Here is an 18,738-nt window from a genome sequence, read left to right as displayed (position 1 = left end):
TGTCTTGTCCCATTTTAGGCAAATCTTAAAGAGATGCCAGAAACAGGCCTCTCTGGACAGATTTTTTTTGTGTGACAGGGGTGCACTGATTCAAAATGGTGCCTGTAAAAGACAAAGTTGGGAAGTAACCCTGGATAGGGCTTTGATACCTGAAGGCCTTATGTAGGGGGATTTTCCTTCCAAACAATAACCTGTCCTCTTCTCTCCCCTCCTCACCTTCCATACGCCAGCAAGAGTCTTCAATAAAGGTATGTAATAGTGATTTAAATGTTCATTTATCCATTAAAATTAGGGCTTTATATTTATTTCTCATTGTTTTCTGTATATAAAATTATAGTTATTCTCTGTAAAATGTATTTTTTGTCAATATTTTTGGTTGTCTGGAAAGGATTAATTGGATTTACATTATTTCTTATGGGAAATATTACTTTGGTTTTTGCCCTTTTCGGATTTCAACTGACCTGGAACAGATTAAGGACGAAAACCAGGGTGCCACTGTATGTGATGTTTAGTCATCATATATATATTTCTTTCTTTCAACACACCGGCCGTATCCCACCGAGGCAGGGTGACCCAAAAAGAAAAACGAAAGTTTTTCTTTTTAAATTTAGTAATTTATACAGGAGAAGGGGTTACTAGCCCCTTGCTCCTGGCATTTTAGTCGCCTCTTACAACACGCATAGCTTACGGAGGAAGAATTCTGTTCCACTTCCCCATGGAGATAAGAGGAAATAAACAAGAACAAGAACTAGAAATAAAATAGCAGAAAACCCAGAGGGGTGTGTGTATATATATGCTTGTACATGTATGTGTAGTGTGACCTAAGTGTAAGTAGAAGTAGCAAGACGTACCTGAAATCTTGCATGTTTATGAGACAGAAAAAAGGACACCAGCAATCCTACCATCGTTTTACACTCACTTGGCAGGACGGTAGTACCTCCCTGGGCGGTTGCTGTCTACCAACCTATTACCTAGAACAACTACAAATATGAATGTACTGTATATGTATTTTATAGCTCTGGGGCGTTTTAAATGTCATATATTACGTGTGTGTGTGGGGTGGGGTGGGCTGCCTTGGCTGACTACCATACTTCCCACACCTGACTTCCTACAAATAAATACAACTCGCCTCACACCTTACATTAAGACTACAAATAGAGTATTTTAAGGTAAATAATGGGTGTACTATGTGTATTTTACTTTTTATTGTATTTTTTAATGCCTAGTTCTATCAAAAGATTAGGTGATGAAAGATTGAATATCAGATTGGAGGGAGAGAGTATGGAGGAGGTGAACGTATTCAGATATTTGGGAGTGGACGTGTCAGCGGATGGGTCTATGAAAGATGAGGTGAATCATAGAATTGATGAGGGGAAAAGGGTGAGTGGTGCACTTAGGAGTCTGTGGAGACAAAGAACTTTGTCCTTGGAGGCAAAGAGGGGAATGTATGAGAGTATAGTTTTACCAACGCTCTTATATGGGTGTGAAGCGTGGGTGATGAATGTTGCAGCGAGGAGAAGGCTGGAGGCAGTGGAGATGTCATGTCTGAGGGCAATGTGTGGTGTGAATATAATGCAGAGAATTCGTAGTTTGGAAGTTAGGAGGAGGTGCGGGATTACCAAAACTGTTGTCCAGAGGGCTGAGGAAGGGTTGTTGAGGTGGTTCGGACATGTAGAGAGAATGGAGCGAAACAGAATGACTTCAAGAGTGTATCAGTCTGTAGTGGAAGGAAGGCGGGGTAGGGGTCGGCCTAGGAAAGGTTGGAGGGAGGGGGTAAAGGAGGTTTTGTGTGCGAGGGGCTTGGACTTCCAGCAGGCATGCATGAGCGTGTTTGATAGGAGTGAATGGAGACAAATGGTTTTTAATACTTGACGTGCTGTTGGAGTGTGAGCAAAGTAACATTTATGAAGGGATTCAGGGAAACCGGCAGGCCGGACTTGAGTCCTGGAGATGGGAAGTACAGTGCCTGCACTCTGAAGGAGGGGTGTTAATGTTGCAGTTTAAAAACTGTAGTGTAAAGCACCCTTCTGGCAAGACAGTGATGGAGTGAATGATGGTGAAAGTTTTTCTTTTTCGGGCCACCCTGCCTTGGTGGGAATCGGCCAGTGTGATAATAATAAAAATAAAAATTCTATTACTAACTGAATGTAAGTTAGTGTCAACTTGTTGTCAGGCATTTATAAGTGGAAAAATGATATTCTGTTCTAAAGCAGTAGCCTGGAATCTAACCAGCCATATAAGCGGGGCTCTACTGTCTATAATTTTTTTTTTTTTAGAAACTTCATATGTTAATATTGTACTACTATATTTTTGAATAGAAAATTATTCTTTCATAAACTAAAGCAACATTATAGTCCAAAATGTGTTTAGAACCTAAGTTAGGTCAGGCAGGCTAACCAGCAAAGGCAGCTGGACAAGAATCAATGAGGTTCAATCACACAAGCTTGCCACTAAGGGTTGGAAAATCGCACCCAACTGGACCTCTTGACATCACACAGTTAGTTATTCAGTGGAGCCAAGACATTCATGTCATGATCAGGTGTATAATATTTAAAATTCCTTAATATATTGATTACAGGAAGGAAGTTTTTACATAAGTATGAAATACATTCTATCCTCGAATAAATATGTATTTAAGCCAAATTGTTTATAAACGCCAAAGTCAATACCACATGGTTTAGTTATTATTTCTGCTGAATCAGCAATAGTCTCATATAAAAGAAATCTTTGGGTTTGAATCAGTTAGCCCAAGAGATACTACATGGGGCCAAGTTCTGTCCAAATATGCTAAGATAATGGCAGCCAGTCAGTCACAGTGTATTCAGAGACTATTCAGTGTCAAAGTATTGCACTATTTACTGGCATAATTCAAAGGACGCTTGGATGTAATTTGCACATTGTATTACTAATATTTACTATTTTATGATTGGGTCTGTAGGTCTGTCTAATCACTCTTAGATTGATTGACACATTAATGTGAAACAGTCTTTGTATAAGCAACATGGAATAATAGACTGGAGGAAAATTCATTATAGTTTAGATTCATTATATACCATGAGACAAAATATAGCTGTGAAAACAAACATTATGAATCAAGTGGTCAACAAGATTGGAAAATTGAGCCATCAAAGGCATGTGAATAAAGGATAACATCTGTACACTGGAGCAGATAAGTGTCATGTAGGACTGTGTAGAGAGCTTTTTATTTATACATACAATACTGCATGATGAGCTAGTGTTGGTGATGTAAGAGAAAGCTGTAGCCAAGGTATGCTTTAATCAGTTGATCAAGTTTGAAGCCTATCAACTGCATGAGAGTCATTAAGGCTGCACGTCACTTGTTCACTACCAATCAAAAATATCTGTACCTTAACCTCTAAAATGGGATGAAAGCAAATACTCAGCATATATACCCTGAGAGATACATGCCTTTTGGTGTATATAGCCTTGTGAATGTTCTAATGGACTTAGTAATTTCATGTTAGGTTTAACAGTGTATATTTAATGATTCTATAATTCTATGTAATTATACCACATACAATCCACTAAATTTAAGTACTGTTTAATATTTACTATTGTTCTTCATTGGTTGTCTCCACTTGCCCTTTTCCCCTCCCTGGCTGTTTAATGGTTTTCCACTAGGTTGGCTTCAATTATTGGGATGGACTAATCCATGATCAAACATTCTAGGTCGTGGTTTATTTGCAAATAGGTAAAACATTGATTTTTGGTGTGTGGTGATGGATTCTCAATGGAGGGCAAGTGTTATATAGGAGTGGCCTGAGGATGTGATTAATGAACAGAGGGGAAAGTTGCTTTAGTGGCTGGAATGCCTTCGGTTTTTGTTTTGAGCTCTGTTTTTAAATTGAAAATTGTGTAATATTAGCCAAATTACCAACTTCTCAGCATTTAATAGGGTAGTCCTGAAGAGTGACTGGGCACTGTGTAAACATGCTAGCAAAATAATTAGGAACTGGGTCAGTTTGAGCACTGGAATAGTCCTAAAATGAGCCTCAAAATGAGTGAAATAACTGTTGCATGAAGTGTTCCATGAGCTCCAACTTCTCATCTGTATAATTTCATAAGTATTGCATCAGATTTTGCATTTTTGATGACATTACCTTTAGAAAAAGATTCTCTATTATTTTAGAGATATTTTTTTAATTGTGATACAGAAGAAGCATTTAATTTAGGGGCTTTTGAAAGCTGAAGGGTTAAACTTAACACTTATCAAATAATCTTTGTAGGTTTCTTCATGTTCTGGAGACAGTTGGTTTTCCTTATTCTTACCATATCTAAATCCCACATTTTATGGACTGGCTCTTCACCACCACCAGAATTCTTTGTCTAAATGATCCATGTGCACCAATTTTGATCACTAACAGACTGTTGCTCATATTGACTTCCCTTTCTTCTGGAATTCCTGTACGTTCTAACAGTATTTTACAGGTTATGACAGAACCAGTGGGGCACCTATACAGACATATGTTGTGCCCATCTTTTCCACTAGTCTTGGTGACACAGTCTCTAAATTAATCAAATCCCAACAAAATACCAAGGTTCCTCATTGTGTCTGAGATGATTTTGTTATTTGGTAACTTTACACCCAATTCATTCAATCACTTTGCCACTGCTGCTGCTGCTGCAATATCATAAGTAGTTATCTCCCTAGGTATGGAATCTACCATTACAGCTGTGGTTTTTCTGCAGTGTTCACTTAATTTCATTGAGGCATCAACTAGGTCATGTAACAGGAAGGACATAAATTGTTCGATTCTTCACAAAAGACACTTCAGAGTCAGCCTCTCAAATGTTTTCCCCAAGCAGCTAGTAAGACATATTGGGTGAAATGTATTTTGCTGATTGGGTTTTGAAATGGAAATGATGAGACTACTAGTCCATAATTTAGGGAGCATCTCAGTCACATAGCTTATGCTGTATAATTCATGTAAAGGATTTCCTAGTATTAACAGAGCAATCTGAGTATGGTATAATGATACAACTTTCCCAGGTGACAGGGTTTTTGTCTTTAGCTAGTGAAGCGTTAACCTCAAACTTAGTGAAAGGAATTTTAAGGTCATCTTCCTTGGTGACCATAAACAACCCAGTCTCTGTCTGGCATCATGTTTCGTCTTTAATTTTGTCAGACGTATTGAATAGATTATCATAACTTAATATAGCAGCCCAAGCACTGACTAGCTCATTCACTCTGTATAAAGGATGTAGCCTGCCAGTCCTGTCCTAATTATACCCCACAATGCCTGGCAACTGGGGTGTCAGCAATAAGACCATCGGCCAATGTTTCCCGGTCTGTCGAAGCTCAGTCATATGCTCCCTGGTGGCAGTGAGATCAGTTTGTAAGGGCTTCATTATTTCAGAGGTGTTACTTTTTTTGTATTGGCTAGGCCTATTCTCCTAGCAGTATGTGTCAGTACTCAGAATTTAGAATCATTATAGTAGTAAAACTCCATATAATGGAATAATTGGGGGTAGCAGATGGCTGATAATGACAGTTGTGTTTTGACCTAATTGTAACAGTAATAGACAATTCTGTAACCAACAAACTATGTCCATTATTTCCAAATTGATTAACCTGGTAGATTATGTTCCATATTTCCAAAGTCTATTATCAAGATGTCTGTTCTGTGGAGGATTTACTGTATAATTATCATAGTAGTTAGATGAGTTTGAGGTACAGGAGGGGAGAGTCTGAGTGAATGTACAAGTGGTTCTAAATAGTTCTGAATATTATTTACAAGATCGTTGATGAAAGTCTTGAAAGAGGAACAGTCATAGGTATTATACTAATCTGTAACATGAGTGATAAAATTATTATGCTGTTAAGAGGAAACATTCAAGCATTTTCATTTGAATACGCTACCAGAGAGGATAGTACTGTAATACCAAATATTAATCCTTTCAGGGTCCGTGCCGTAGATCTACGCCATGAGCTCAGCTCACTCTGGTAAGCTGTGAGTGGTAAATTTGGGCCTAGATATGAGAGAATACATCTATGCGGTATGTGTGCACCACATAAAACAAATCCTGCAGCACACAGTGCATAATGAGAGAAAAAAAAATTGAGACCGTAATTTTTTATTAAAACAGCGACTTTACAATGTTTTTTCGTATGTTTTTATAGTTTTATTTGCGATTTCTTGGTCTCATTTGATAGAATGGAAGATATATTACAGAAATTGAGATGATATTGATTGGTTTTAATACTGGAAATGGCTTGAAACTGAGCTCAGAGTAGCGGAAATGTTAAATTTTTGCCGATGTTCGAGAGTAAACAAATGACCTCACACATCTAATACACGCCAGCTGGTGCGTATATTATGGTGATATTATTTATACAATTATATTACAATATTGCATAAGAGTAAATCTTCTATTTTTGGTTTGAATAAAAATTCATTATGTGAATAAAAAATAAAAATGGAATTCATTTGTAAAGCCTTAAAATGTAACTAATGAACAGAGGAAATGTTAGTTTGGTGCCAGGAATGCCTGCATTGTTTATTCTGGACCCTATTTTGAATTTGGAATATTTTGAACTTTGTGTTAAACTGGCCATATTACCAATTTCCGATCACTTTATTTTGTAGTTGAAACAGTTGACTTGATTTCTTGTGCTCAATTGATAGAATAGAAGTAATACTAGTGAAATAGCTAAGAATTTGGTCGACTGGAATAATGTAATTGACCTAAAATGGGAGTCAAAGTTGGTAAAATCGCCAATGCGTAAATATCACACACATCAAAATTCGCGAGAGCATAATTTCGTCAGTTTTCCATCAAATTTCGTACTTTTTGTTTTATTACTTTCAGAAAAAGATTCTCTATCATTTCATAAGAAAAAAAATTTTTTTTTTTAATTCTTGGACCCTGGTGCACACTTTGAAATTTGGCCTCTGGACCCTGAAAGGGTTAATAGTGGTTTTATTTATTTATTTATTTTTTTATTAATTTGAACATGATACAGAGAAGTACAAGGAATACAATTTTTAAAGTGCAGCATGCCAAAGCCCCTTGTATGTAGAGCATTGTGGGCAGGCTTAAAATTAACTTAAGATTAACTAAGCAATGATATATTCAGTGGTACAAAAATTATTGTAAAACAGACAACAATTTAGTACAAATGAGTATTACAAAGACAGGTCATATGGTCATTTACTGTGTTGCTCTGTAATCAGTAGAATGGAGTATTCTGTTAGGTAATGAAGTTAAATAGTAACAAAGTTTGATTGGGTCACAGGTTGACATTTATGAGATACAATAATGAGATACATATATGAGATACAATTTATGAGATACAATTATTCAGTATTTATTTAATTGTGGGTGAGTAAGTGATTTTTGAGAAGAAACTTGAATTTATAATATCAGAAGGTGATCTGATGCCATATCTATTACAATGTGTTCATCACAAAGATTCATCTCTAAGGTAACACCTTTGTTTCATATTGCCAACTCAGTACCTGGATGTGCAATGAGTCTATCAAAGCTGAATTTTATGAATATCATGTGTTGTTGCAGTGCAACACGAGGGTTTTTCTCTTAGGCATAACATCCTAATATGAGTAATAATGCGCAAAGGACTATGAATAGACTCTATGTAGAAAGCATTGGACATGAGTAAAAATAAATCACTCTTGTCCTATGTAAATCTCCTTCTACATGTTATGTCACAGTGGAAGATACAAAGGCACACTTGTCTGGAACCAAAGCTACATGTTACCTAACAGGGAAGGATACAGAGGTACACTTGTCTGGAACCAAAGCTACATGTTACCTAACAGGGAAAGATATAAAGGCACACTTGTCTGGAACCAAAGCTTCTACATATAACTTTGCTGGGTCCCTGGACCTGATGTTTGGGGTAGTGAACAAGTAGACTCAGCCACTTGATTAGCCATTCATGACCTTCCAGTTTCCAACAGGGATACTGTATTCCTTACTTGATCTGAGTTGGTCCACAACAAATTGTTTTTTTGTCAAGCTGCATTTCTTCAAACCATTGTTGTGTTTGGGAGACCGCAATCTCCCACCTAAGTATCAGCTACACACACTCCACTCTCAGACACCACATGGAAAAATCACCTGGCACCACTCTGCAAGGACTATCAGGTTGCACTGTCAGTTCACCATATGTTTATATATTGGCCAGCCTATCAGCAGGTACTCAGAATTCACTTTCATGATCTCTGCAACCCCATCACATTAACTGACCTCCGTGCTGAAAGTCCCACCTTTGATGCAGACTCTGACTTTTTAACAGAAATAAATATATTGCACCAACAGTGATGTTACTTTTACTTTTGTACCCTGCTCTTCCCTTGCACACTCCTGCCCTTCACTCTCTCGACACCTTTGCACATTCCTCCTTTCATACATACGTGCAGCACTGTATGACCCTTTTGGATTTAGTGCTTAATTTGATGATATTGTTATTTCACATGTTACCTCACTGGGATACAAAGGCTTATTTGTCAGGAACCAAAAACTACAAACTCTCACATGATGCTTCTCAGTACTGTGCCTCTCAGTGTTATACGAAGGTATACCTGCCTGTAGTAGGTTGGTAGACAGCAACCACCCAGGGAGGTACTTCCGTCCTGCCAAGTGAATGTAAAACAAAAGCCTGTAATTGTTTTACATGATGGTAGGATTGCTGGTGTTTTTTGCATGTCTCATAAATATGCAAGATTACAGGTATGTCTTGCTACTTCTACTTAAACTTAGGTCACACTACACATACATGTACACGTTTATTTATAAACACTCATCTGAGTTTTCTTTGATTTTATCTTAATAGTTTTTGGTCTTATTACTTTTCCTTTTATATCCATGGAGAAGTGGAATAAGAATCTTTCCTCCGTAAGCCATGCGTGTTCTAAAAGTCAACTAAAATGCCAGGAACAATGGGCTAGTAACCCCTTTTCCTGTAAAGATTACTAAAAAGAATAAGAAGAAGAAAATTGTCAAAGTGGGAAGTCTGAATGTCAGTAGATGTTGTGTAAATGATAAGAAAGAGATGATTGTGGATGTTATGAATGAGAAGAAGCTGGATGTCCTGGCTTTAAGTGAAACAAAGCTGAAGGGGGTAGGAGTTTCAGTGGAGAGGAATAAATGGGATTAGGTCAGGGGTTTCAAATAGAGTTAGAGCTAAAGAAGGAGTAGCAATAATGTTGAAGGATAAGATATGGCAGGAAAAGAGGGACTATAAATGTATTAATTCAAGGATTATGTGGAGTAAAATAAAGGTTGGATGTGAAAAGTGGGTTATAGTAAGTGTATATGCACCTGGAGAAGAGAGAAGTGTAGAGGAGAGAGAGAGATTTTGGGAAATGTTGAGTGAATGCATGGGGAGTTTTGAACCAAGTGTGAGAGTACTTTGGGTTGGGGATTTCAATGCTAAAGTGGGTAAAAATGTTGTGGAGGGAGTAATATGTAAATTTGGGGTGCCAGGGGTAAATGTAAATGGGGAGCCTTTAATTGAGCTATGTGTAGAAAGAGATTTGGTAATAAGTAATACATATTTTATGAAAAAGAGGATAAATAAATATACAAGGTATGATGTAGCACGTAATGAAAGCAGTTTGTTAGATTATGTATTGGTGGATAAAAGGTTAATGGGTAGGCTCCAGGATGTACACCTTTATAGAGGGGCAACTGATATATCGGATCATTATTTAGTTGTAGATACAGTTAGAGTAAGAGGTAGATGGGACAAGAAGAAGGTGGCAACAACAAGTAGGAGGGAAGTGAAAGTGTATAAACTAAGGGAGGAGGAAGTTCGGGTGAGATATAAGCGACTATTGGCAGAAAGGTGAGCTAGTGCAAAGATGAGTAGTGGGGGGTTGAAGAGGGTTGGAATAGTTTTAAAAATGCAGTATTAGAATGTGGGGCAGAAGTTTGTGGTTATAGGAGTGTGGGGGCAGGAGGAAAGAGGAGTGATTGGTGGAATGATGAAGTAAAGGGTGTGATAAAAGAGAAAAAGTTAGCTTATGAGAGGTTTTTACAAAGCAGAAGTGTTATAAGAAGAGCAGAGTATATGGAGAGTAAAAGAAAGGTGAAGAGAGTGGTGAGAGAGTGCAAAAGGAAAGCAGATGATAGAGTGGGAGAGGCACTCAAGAAATTTTAATTTTGGAGTGATTTAAACAAGTTAAGAAAGCCTAGGAAACGTATGGATTTGTCAGTTAAAAACAGAGTAGGGGAGTTAGTAGATGGGGAGAGGGAGGTATTAGGTAGATGGCGAGAATATTTTGAGGAACTTTTAAATGTTGAGGAAGAAAGGGAGGCGGTAATTTCATGCACTGGCTAGGGAGGTATACCATCATTTAGGAGTGAAGAAGAGCAGAATGTAAGTGTGGGGGAGGTACGTGAGGCATTACATAGAATGAAAGGGGGTAAAGCAGCTGGAACTGATGGGATCATGACAGAAATGTTAAAAGCAGGGGGGGATATAGTGTTGGAGTGGTTGGTACTTTTGTTTAATAAATGTATGAAAGAGGGGAAGGTACCTAGGGATTGACGGAGAGCATGTATAGTCCCTTTATATAAAGGGAAGGGGTACAAAAGAGACTGTAAAAATTATAGAGGAATAAGTTTATTGAGTATACCAGGAAATGTGTACGGTAGGGTTATTATTGAAAGAATTAGAGGTAAGACAGAATGTAGAATTGCAGATGAGCAAGGAGGTTTCAGAGTGGGTAGGGGATGCGTAGATCAAGTGTTTACATTGAAGCATATATGTGAACATTATTTAGATAAAGGTAGGGAAGTTTTTATTGCATTTATGGATTTAGAAAAGGCATATGATAGAGTGGTTAGGGGAGCAATGTGGCAGATGTTGCAAGTATATGGAATAGGTGGTAAATTATTAAATGCTGTAAAGAGTTTTTATGAGGATAGGGTGTGTAGAAGAGAGGGAGACTACTTCCTGGTAAAAGTAGGTCTTAGACAGGGATGTGTAATGTCACCATGGTTGTTTAATGTATTTATAGATGGGGTTGTAAAAGAAGTAAATGCTATTGTGTTTCGGGAGAAGGGTGGGATTAAATTATGGGTAATCAAATACAAAATGGGAATTGACAAAGTTACTTTTTGCTGATGATACTGTGCTTATGGGAGATTCTAAAGAAAAATTGCAAAGGTTAGTGGATGAGTTTGGGAGTGTGTGTAAAGGTAGAAAGTTGAAAGTGAACATAGGAAAGAGTAAGGTGATGTGGGTATCAAATGATTTAGATAAAAAAAAATTGGATATCAAATTGGGGAGGAGGAGTATGGAAGAAGTGAATGTTTTCAGATACTTGGGAGTTGACATGTCGGCAGATGGATTTATGAAAGATGAGGTTAATCATAGACTTGATGAAGGAAAAAAGGTGAGTGGTGCATTGGGGTATATGCGGAGTCAAAAAACGTTATCTATGGAGGCAAAGAAGGGATTGTATGAAAGTATAGTAGTACCAACACTTATATGGGTGTGAAGCTTGGGTTGTGAATGCAGCAGCGAGGAGGCGGTTGGAGGCAGTGGAAATGTCCTGTCTAAGGGCAGTGTGTGGTGTAAATATTATGCAGAAAATTCGGAGTGTGGAAATTAGGAGAAGGTGTGGAGTTAATAAAAGTATTAGTGGGCTGAAGAGGGGTTGTTGAGGTGGTTTGGTCATTTAGAGAGAATGGATCAAAGTAGAATGACATGGAGAGCATTTAAATCTGTAGGAGAAGGAAGGCTGGGTAGGGGTCGTCCTCGAAAAGGTTGGAAGGAAGGGGTAAGGGAGGTTTTGTAGGCGAGGGACTTGGACTTCCAGCAGGCATGCATGAGCGTGTTCGATAGGAGTGAATGGAGACGAATACTATTTGGGACCTGACGATCTGTTGGAGTGTGACCAGGGTAATATTTAGTGAAGGGATTCAGGGAAACCAGTTATTTTTATATAGCCAGACTTGAGTCCTGGAAATGAGAAGTACAATGCCTGCACTCTAAAGGAGGGGTTTTGGGATATTAGTTTGGAGGGATATGTTGTGTATCTTTATACGTATATGCTTCTAAACTGTTGTGTTCTGAGCACCTCTGCAAAAACAGTGATCATGTGTGAGTGAGGTGAAAGTGTTGAATGATGATGAAAGTATTTTCTTTCTTTTTGGGTCACCCTGCCTCGGTGGGAGATGGCCGACTTGTTGAAAAAAAAAAAAAAATACCTGCCTGTGCCGAGAGCTACAACACGCATTACCACTTTGGCAAAATGGTGACAATTTGCCTATCCAGATTAAAAGTTACTGGGGCTGCAGGGCTTGTAACTTGTGACAGTCCCAGAACAAGCAACTTGTTATAGGGGGACCCAGGACAAGCAACTTGTTATAAGGGGACCTAGGGCAAGCAACTTGTTGAGGCCCGAAAACTCTGGGGCCCAATCCCAGGACCCATAACGTGCCTCTGAAATCTTTTGACTACCACCCACAAGATGGGTACGGGGTGCATAATTAAGCTCTTAAACTTAGAGCGTATAGAGGAACAAGCCACCATTGCTCCATAAGCTGAATAAGTCACACTGGTTTAGCACTTCTTCGTGAGTATAATAATTCTTTTCCTATATGTCCTTCACTTTGTATCCTAATGAGTGTATCCTTCTTAATGTGTATACATTGAAAGCAACAATATATGTATACTTGGAGGGCTGTGTACCTCAGTATATAAATATACGTATACAGCCTCTCCTCGCTTAACAACAGAGTTCCATTCCTAACCACATCGTTAAACGAATTCGTCGCTAAGTGAGGAGCATACTATAATGGTAGTGAGTTTGTGTCAACCATCTTTGATATTGTTTTAATGTCTCCTTTGCACCATTCATAACAGATCTGGTATATTTTTAAATATTTATACAATAGTGTACTGTATATTGAAATAAACAGAATAGAGGAAATCAGCTCTAATATACATTATTTAGGTATGGATACTGGTCAGAGAGCCCATTGTAAGTCCGAAGCATCAGTAAACGAGTACGTCGCTAAGAGAGGAGAGCCTGTATATATGTATAATGTTGTGCTGAATAGATAAAACTGGTCAATTAGCAAGAACTCGTTTAAAATTAAGTCCTTTCTAAAATTTTCTCTTATACGTTTAAAGATATATTTTTTTATTTATGTTAATGTAAAAATTAATAATTTTGTACCAAAAGAACCTTTAGAAAACTTACATAACCTTATTATAACAAACGCAATTTAATTTAGCCTAATCCTACTAAATACAGTGGTACCTCGGGATATGAACTTAGTTCGCTCCAGAAGGCTGTTAGAGCGCCGATACCAATCGAATTTGTTCCCATAAGGAACAATGTAAATTAGATTAATCCATTTCAGACCCAAAAATACACTTACAAAAGCACTTACATAAATACACTTACATAATTGTTCGAGTTTTGAGCTGTTTGTATCCCGAGGTACCACTGTATATTTTAGACAAGTTTACAATAATTTGATAATAAACAAACACAGTGAAATATTTTTTTTCGTTACGGTCAGATTGAGTGTTACAAAATTATTGCATGCACAAATTTTTGTTTGCTTTATTCGGCAAGAAGAGAGTTGCTATATAAGCCAAAATCGCAAGTTTTACCTATTCAGCACAACATTATACGTATACCAACCCCCCATAGTTCCTCGTCAGGTCTCCCGCTTCCCCAACCCCCAATGTACCCCAGATCACAGTTTTAGAAAAGAAGTTGAAGGTTTGGTATACAGATGCAGATGGAATAACAAATAAATATGAGGAGTGGCATGAAAGAATCAAGGAGGCATCCCAAGATATAATACCACTCACAGAAACAAAACTCACCAGGATGATAACAGATGCAATCTTCCCACCCAGATATTAGATCCTGAGGGAAGATAGAGGGAGCAGAGGGGGAGGAGGTGTTGCACTGCTCATTAAAAACCAGTGAGATTTGAGGAAATGGAATGGATGAAAGGGGCTACATAGTAGGAACAATCCAGTCTGGGGACCCCTAAGGTGGTAATTGCAGTGATGTACAACCAGCCACAGAACTGCAGGAGGGCAAGAGAAGAATATGAAGAGAGCAACAGGGCAATGGTAGACAGACTAGCTGAGGTGGCCAGAAGAACTCACACAGGTAAAGCAAAGTTACTAGTTATGGGTGATATCAATTACAAGAAGATTGACTGGGAAAACCTGGAGTCCCATGGGAGGTCCCGAAACATGGAGAGCCAAGATGATGTGGTACTGGAAAACATCATGCATCAACATGTTAGGGACACTACCAGAGAGAGAGGTAAGGATTAACCAGCAAGACTGGAGCACCTAGAAAGAAACAAGCTTATAAATGACAACCAGCATGGTTTCAGGGAAGGGAAAACCTGTGTCACAAACCTGGAGTTTTGTGACAAAGTAACAGAAGTAAGACGAGAGAGAGGGGCATAGATAGATTACATTTTCTTGGAATGCAAGAAGACATTCAACACAGTTCCTCACAAGAGGTTAATGCAAAAGCTAGAGGATCAGGCTTGCATAACAGTTAAAGTACTGCAAGGGCTCTGGTGGCCTGGTGGTTAAATAATAATAATAATATCTTTATTTTACTACAAGTATATCGTATCCAACTCTGGCTACGCCGCATCTTTACCAAGCATAAAGATATTGTTTTTTGTTGGGTCCCTGGTCATGTTGACGTACAGGGCAATGAACAGGCAGACACTGCTGCGCGGTCAGCAGTACATGACCTACCAGTTTCATGTAGAGGTATTCCATTTACGGACTATTTTGCTGCAATATCTTCCCAACTTCACACCCGTTGGCAACAACGTTGGTCTACTATGCTCGGCAACAAACTTCAATCTATTAAACCGAGTATAGGTTACTGGCCGTCTTCTTATCACCAGTGTCGAGGTTGGGAGACTACTCTCTCCCGTCTTCGCATTGGCCATACTCGTCTTACTCATGGATATCTCATGGAGAGGCGCCCTGCTCCTCTCTGTGAGAATTGCCAAGTTCCATTATCAGTCAGCCACATTCTGTTGGACTGCCTACTTTATCAACGAGCACTCAGAATTTACCTCCGTCGTTGTCTTCGCTCTGCTGCTCTCTCTTTACCTTCCCTTCTCGCTGATGGACCCACCTTTCATCCAGACTCTCTCATTGACTTTTTGACAACAACTGACTTCACAAATTCTGATACCTTCAGCCCTTTCTACTTCAATCTCTTGCTACCCCCTACCCCCGTACTATCCCCTGCCCCGCTGTTTTCTGTAACCTACTGATCATCCCTCCTCCCTTCTGCCATCCAATACCCTCGCTTCCTTCCCTACCCTGCAGCGCTGTATAGCCCTTGTGGCTTAGCGCTTCTTTTTGATTATAATAATAATAATAATAACTACAAGTATATGTATATGGTATACAGGCCTAGCTGACATCAGTGACATACTACTATATAGAAAGCCCCTTATGCTCAGCATTTCGGGCAAATGAGGTCAGTGTCCCAGGATGCGACCCGTTTTTTATGAGAGAGCCACAAAATTTGATTAACACAAGCCTATCCGATGTTATCCTGACGCCAAATGACTTCAAACAGGCGATAAATGACATGCCCATGCACTCTGCCCCAGGGCCAGACTCATGGAACTCTGTGTTCATCAAGAACTGCAAGAAGCCCCTATCACGAGCCTTTTCCATCCTATGGAGAGGGAGCATGGACACGGGGGTCGTCCCACAGTTACTAAAAACAACAGACATAGCCCCACTCCACAAAGGGGGCAGTAAAGCAACAGCAAAGAACTACAGACCAATAACACTAACATCCCATATCATAAAAATCTTTGAAAGGGTCCTAAGAAGCAAGATCACCACCCATCTAGAAACCCATCAGTTACACAACCCAGGGCAACATGGGTTTAGAACAGGTCGCTCCTGTCTGTCTCAACTATTGGATCACTACGACAAGGTCCTAAATGCACTAGAAGACAAAAAGAATGCAGATGTAATATATACAGACTTTGCAAAAGCCTTCGACAAGTGTGACCATGGCGTAATAGCGCAGAAAATGCGTGCTAAAGGAATAACAGGAAAAGTCGGTCGATGGATCTATAATTTCCTCACTAACAGAACACAGAGAGTAGTCGTCAACAGAGTAAAGTCCGAGGCAGCTACGGTGAAAAGCTCTGTTCCACAAGGCACAGTACTCGCTCCCATCTTGTTCCTCATCCTCATATCCGACATAGACAAGGATGTCAGCCACAGCACCGTGTCTTCCTTTGCAGATGACACCCGAATCTGCATGACAGTGTCTTCCATTGCAGACACTGCAAGGCTCCAGGCGGACATCAACCAAATCTTTCAGTGGGCTGCAGAAAACATTATGAAGTTCAACGATGAGAAATTTCAATTACTCAGATATGGTAAACATGAGGAAATTAAATCTTCATCAGAGTACAAAACAAATTCTGGCCACAAAATAGAGCGAAACACCAATGTCAAAGACCTGGGAGTGATCATGTCGGAGGATCTCACCTTCAAGGACCATAACATTGTATCAATCGCATCTGCTAGAAAAATGACAGGATGGATAATGAGAACCTTCAAAACTAGGGAGGCCAAGCCCATGATGACACTCTTCAGGTCACTTGTTCTATCTAGGCTGGAATATTGCTGCACACTAACAGCACCTTTCAAGGCAGGTGAAATTGCCGACCTAGAAAATGTACAGAGAACTTTCACGGCGCGCATAACGGAGATAAAACACCTCAATTATTGGGAGCGCTTGAGGTTCCTAAACCTGTATTCCCTGGAACGCAGGAGGGAGAGATACATGATTATATACACCTGGAAAATCCTAGAGGGACTAGTACCGAACTTGCACACGAAAATCACTCACTACGAAAGCAAAAGACTTGGCAGACGATGCAACATCCCCTCAATGAAAAGCAGGGGTGTCACTAGCACGTTAAGAGACCATACAATAAGTGTCAGGGGCCTGAGACTGTTCAACTGCCTCCCAGCACACATAAGGGGGATTACCAACAGACCCCTGGCAGTCTTCAAGCTGGCACTGGACAAGCACCTAAAGTCAGTTCCTGATCAGCCGGGCTGTGGCTTGTACGTTGGTTTGCGTGCAGCCAGCAGCAACAGCCTGGTTGATCAGGCTCTGATCCACCACCCCTCAAGGAAGGTTCCTTGATGTTGGTGAGGGGCTCTTGATTTAGGGAATTGGATCTGTGCTCCAGTTCCCCAAATTAAGCCTGAATGCCTTCCACATCCCCCCCCCCCCCAGGCGCTGTATAATCCTCCGGGTTTAGCGCTTCCCCCTTGATTGTAATAATAATCTGATCCACCAGGAGGCCTGGTCACAGACCGGGCCGCGGGGGCGTTGACCCCCGGAACTCTCTCCAGGTAAACACCAGTCAACTAACACCCAGGTACCCATTTTACTGATGGGGAACACAGACAACAGGTGGAAAGAAACACGCCCAGTGTTTCTACTCTGGCTGTGAATTGAACCCAGACCCTCGCCGTGTGAAGCGAGAGCGTTAGCCACCAGGCCGTGTGAAGCTCTCGCTTCACACAGTGAGGGCCTGGGTTTGATTCCCAGCCAGAGTAGAAACACTGGGCATGTTTCTTTCCACCTGTTGTCAATGTTCCCCATCAGTAAAATGGGTACCTGGGTGTTAGTTGACTGGTGTGGGTCGCATCCTGGGACACTGACCTAATTTGCCCAAAATGTTCAGCATAACAAGGGGCTTTCTATATAGTAGTATGTCATTGATGTCAGAAGTGTCCCTGTTTACAGATGATGTGAAGTTAATGAGGAGAATTAAATCGGATGAGGATCAGGCAGGAATACAAAGAGACCTGGACAGGCTACAAGCCTGGTCCAGCAACTGGCTCCTTAAATTTAAACCCACCAAATGCAAAGTCATGAAGATCGTGGAAGGGCAAAGAAGACCACAGACAGAGTATAGTCTAGGTGGCCAAAGACTGCAAACCTCACTCAAGGAAAAAGATCTTGGGGTGAGCATAATACCGAACACCTCCCGAGGCGCACATCAACCAGATAACCAGACGCCTGGCAAACCCAAAAATAGCATTCCGATACCTCAGTGAGGAATCGTTCAAGACTGTACACCGTGTACGTCAGGCCCATACTGGAGTATGCAGCACCAGTTTGGAATCAACACCTGGTCAAGCACGTCAAGAAATTAGAGAAAGTGCAAAGGTTTGCAACAAGACTAGTCCCAGAGCTAAGGGGATTGTCCTACAATGAAAGGTTGAGGGAAATTGGCCTGATGACGCTGGAGGACAGGAGGGTTAGGGGAGACATGATAACGACATATAAAATACTGCGAGGAATTGACAAGGTGGACAGAGACAGGATGTTCCAGAGATGGGACACAGAAACAAGGGTCACAATTGGAAGTTGAAGACTCCGATGAGTCGAAGGGATGTTAGGAAGTATTTCTTCAATCATAGAGGTCAGGAAGTGGAATAACCTAGAAAATGACGTAGTGGAGGCAGGTTTGACAAAGCTCGTGGAGCAGGGAGAGAGAGGTCCTAGTAGCGATCAATGAAGAGACAGGGCCAAGAGCTATGACTCGACCCCTGCAACCACAAATAGGTGAGAACACACACACTGAGTTTAATCCCTGTGTTAGAAATTAAATTATTATTATAACTAAGCGCTGTATAGCCCTTGTGGCTTAGCGTTTCTTTTTGATTATAATAATAAT

At 40.1% G+C, this 18,738-nt stretch overlaps 1 protein-coding gene across 1 annotated transcript in view; it reads left to right on the top strand.

The window, feature by feature from the left end:
• LOC128700025 (nudC domain-containing protein 3) overlaps positions 1-6,224 on the top strand; it is a 103,628-nt gene extending 97,404 nt beyond the window's left edge. Inside the window, exon 11 of the transcript XR_011393789.1 lies at positions 5,924-6,224. The gene's annotated coding sequence lies outside the window, so the exon portion shown is untranslated. The remainder of the gene's footprint in view (positions 1-5,923) is intronic.
• Positions 6,225-18,738: the final 12,514 nt, after the last annotated feature.

Source organism: Cherax quadricarinatus, chromosome 64 (assembly GCF_038502225.1).
Source record: "Cherax quadricarinatus isolate ZL_2023a chromosome 64, ASM3850222v1, whole genome shotgun sequence".
NCBI classification, from domain to species: Eukaryota; Metazoa; Arthropoda; class Malacostraca; order Decapoda; family Parastacidae; genus Cherax; species Cherax quadricarinatus.
This window is presented reverse-complemented; position numbering and strand designations above follow the sequence as displayed.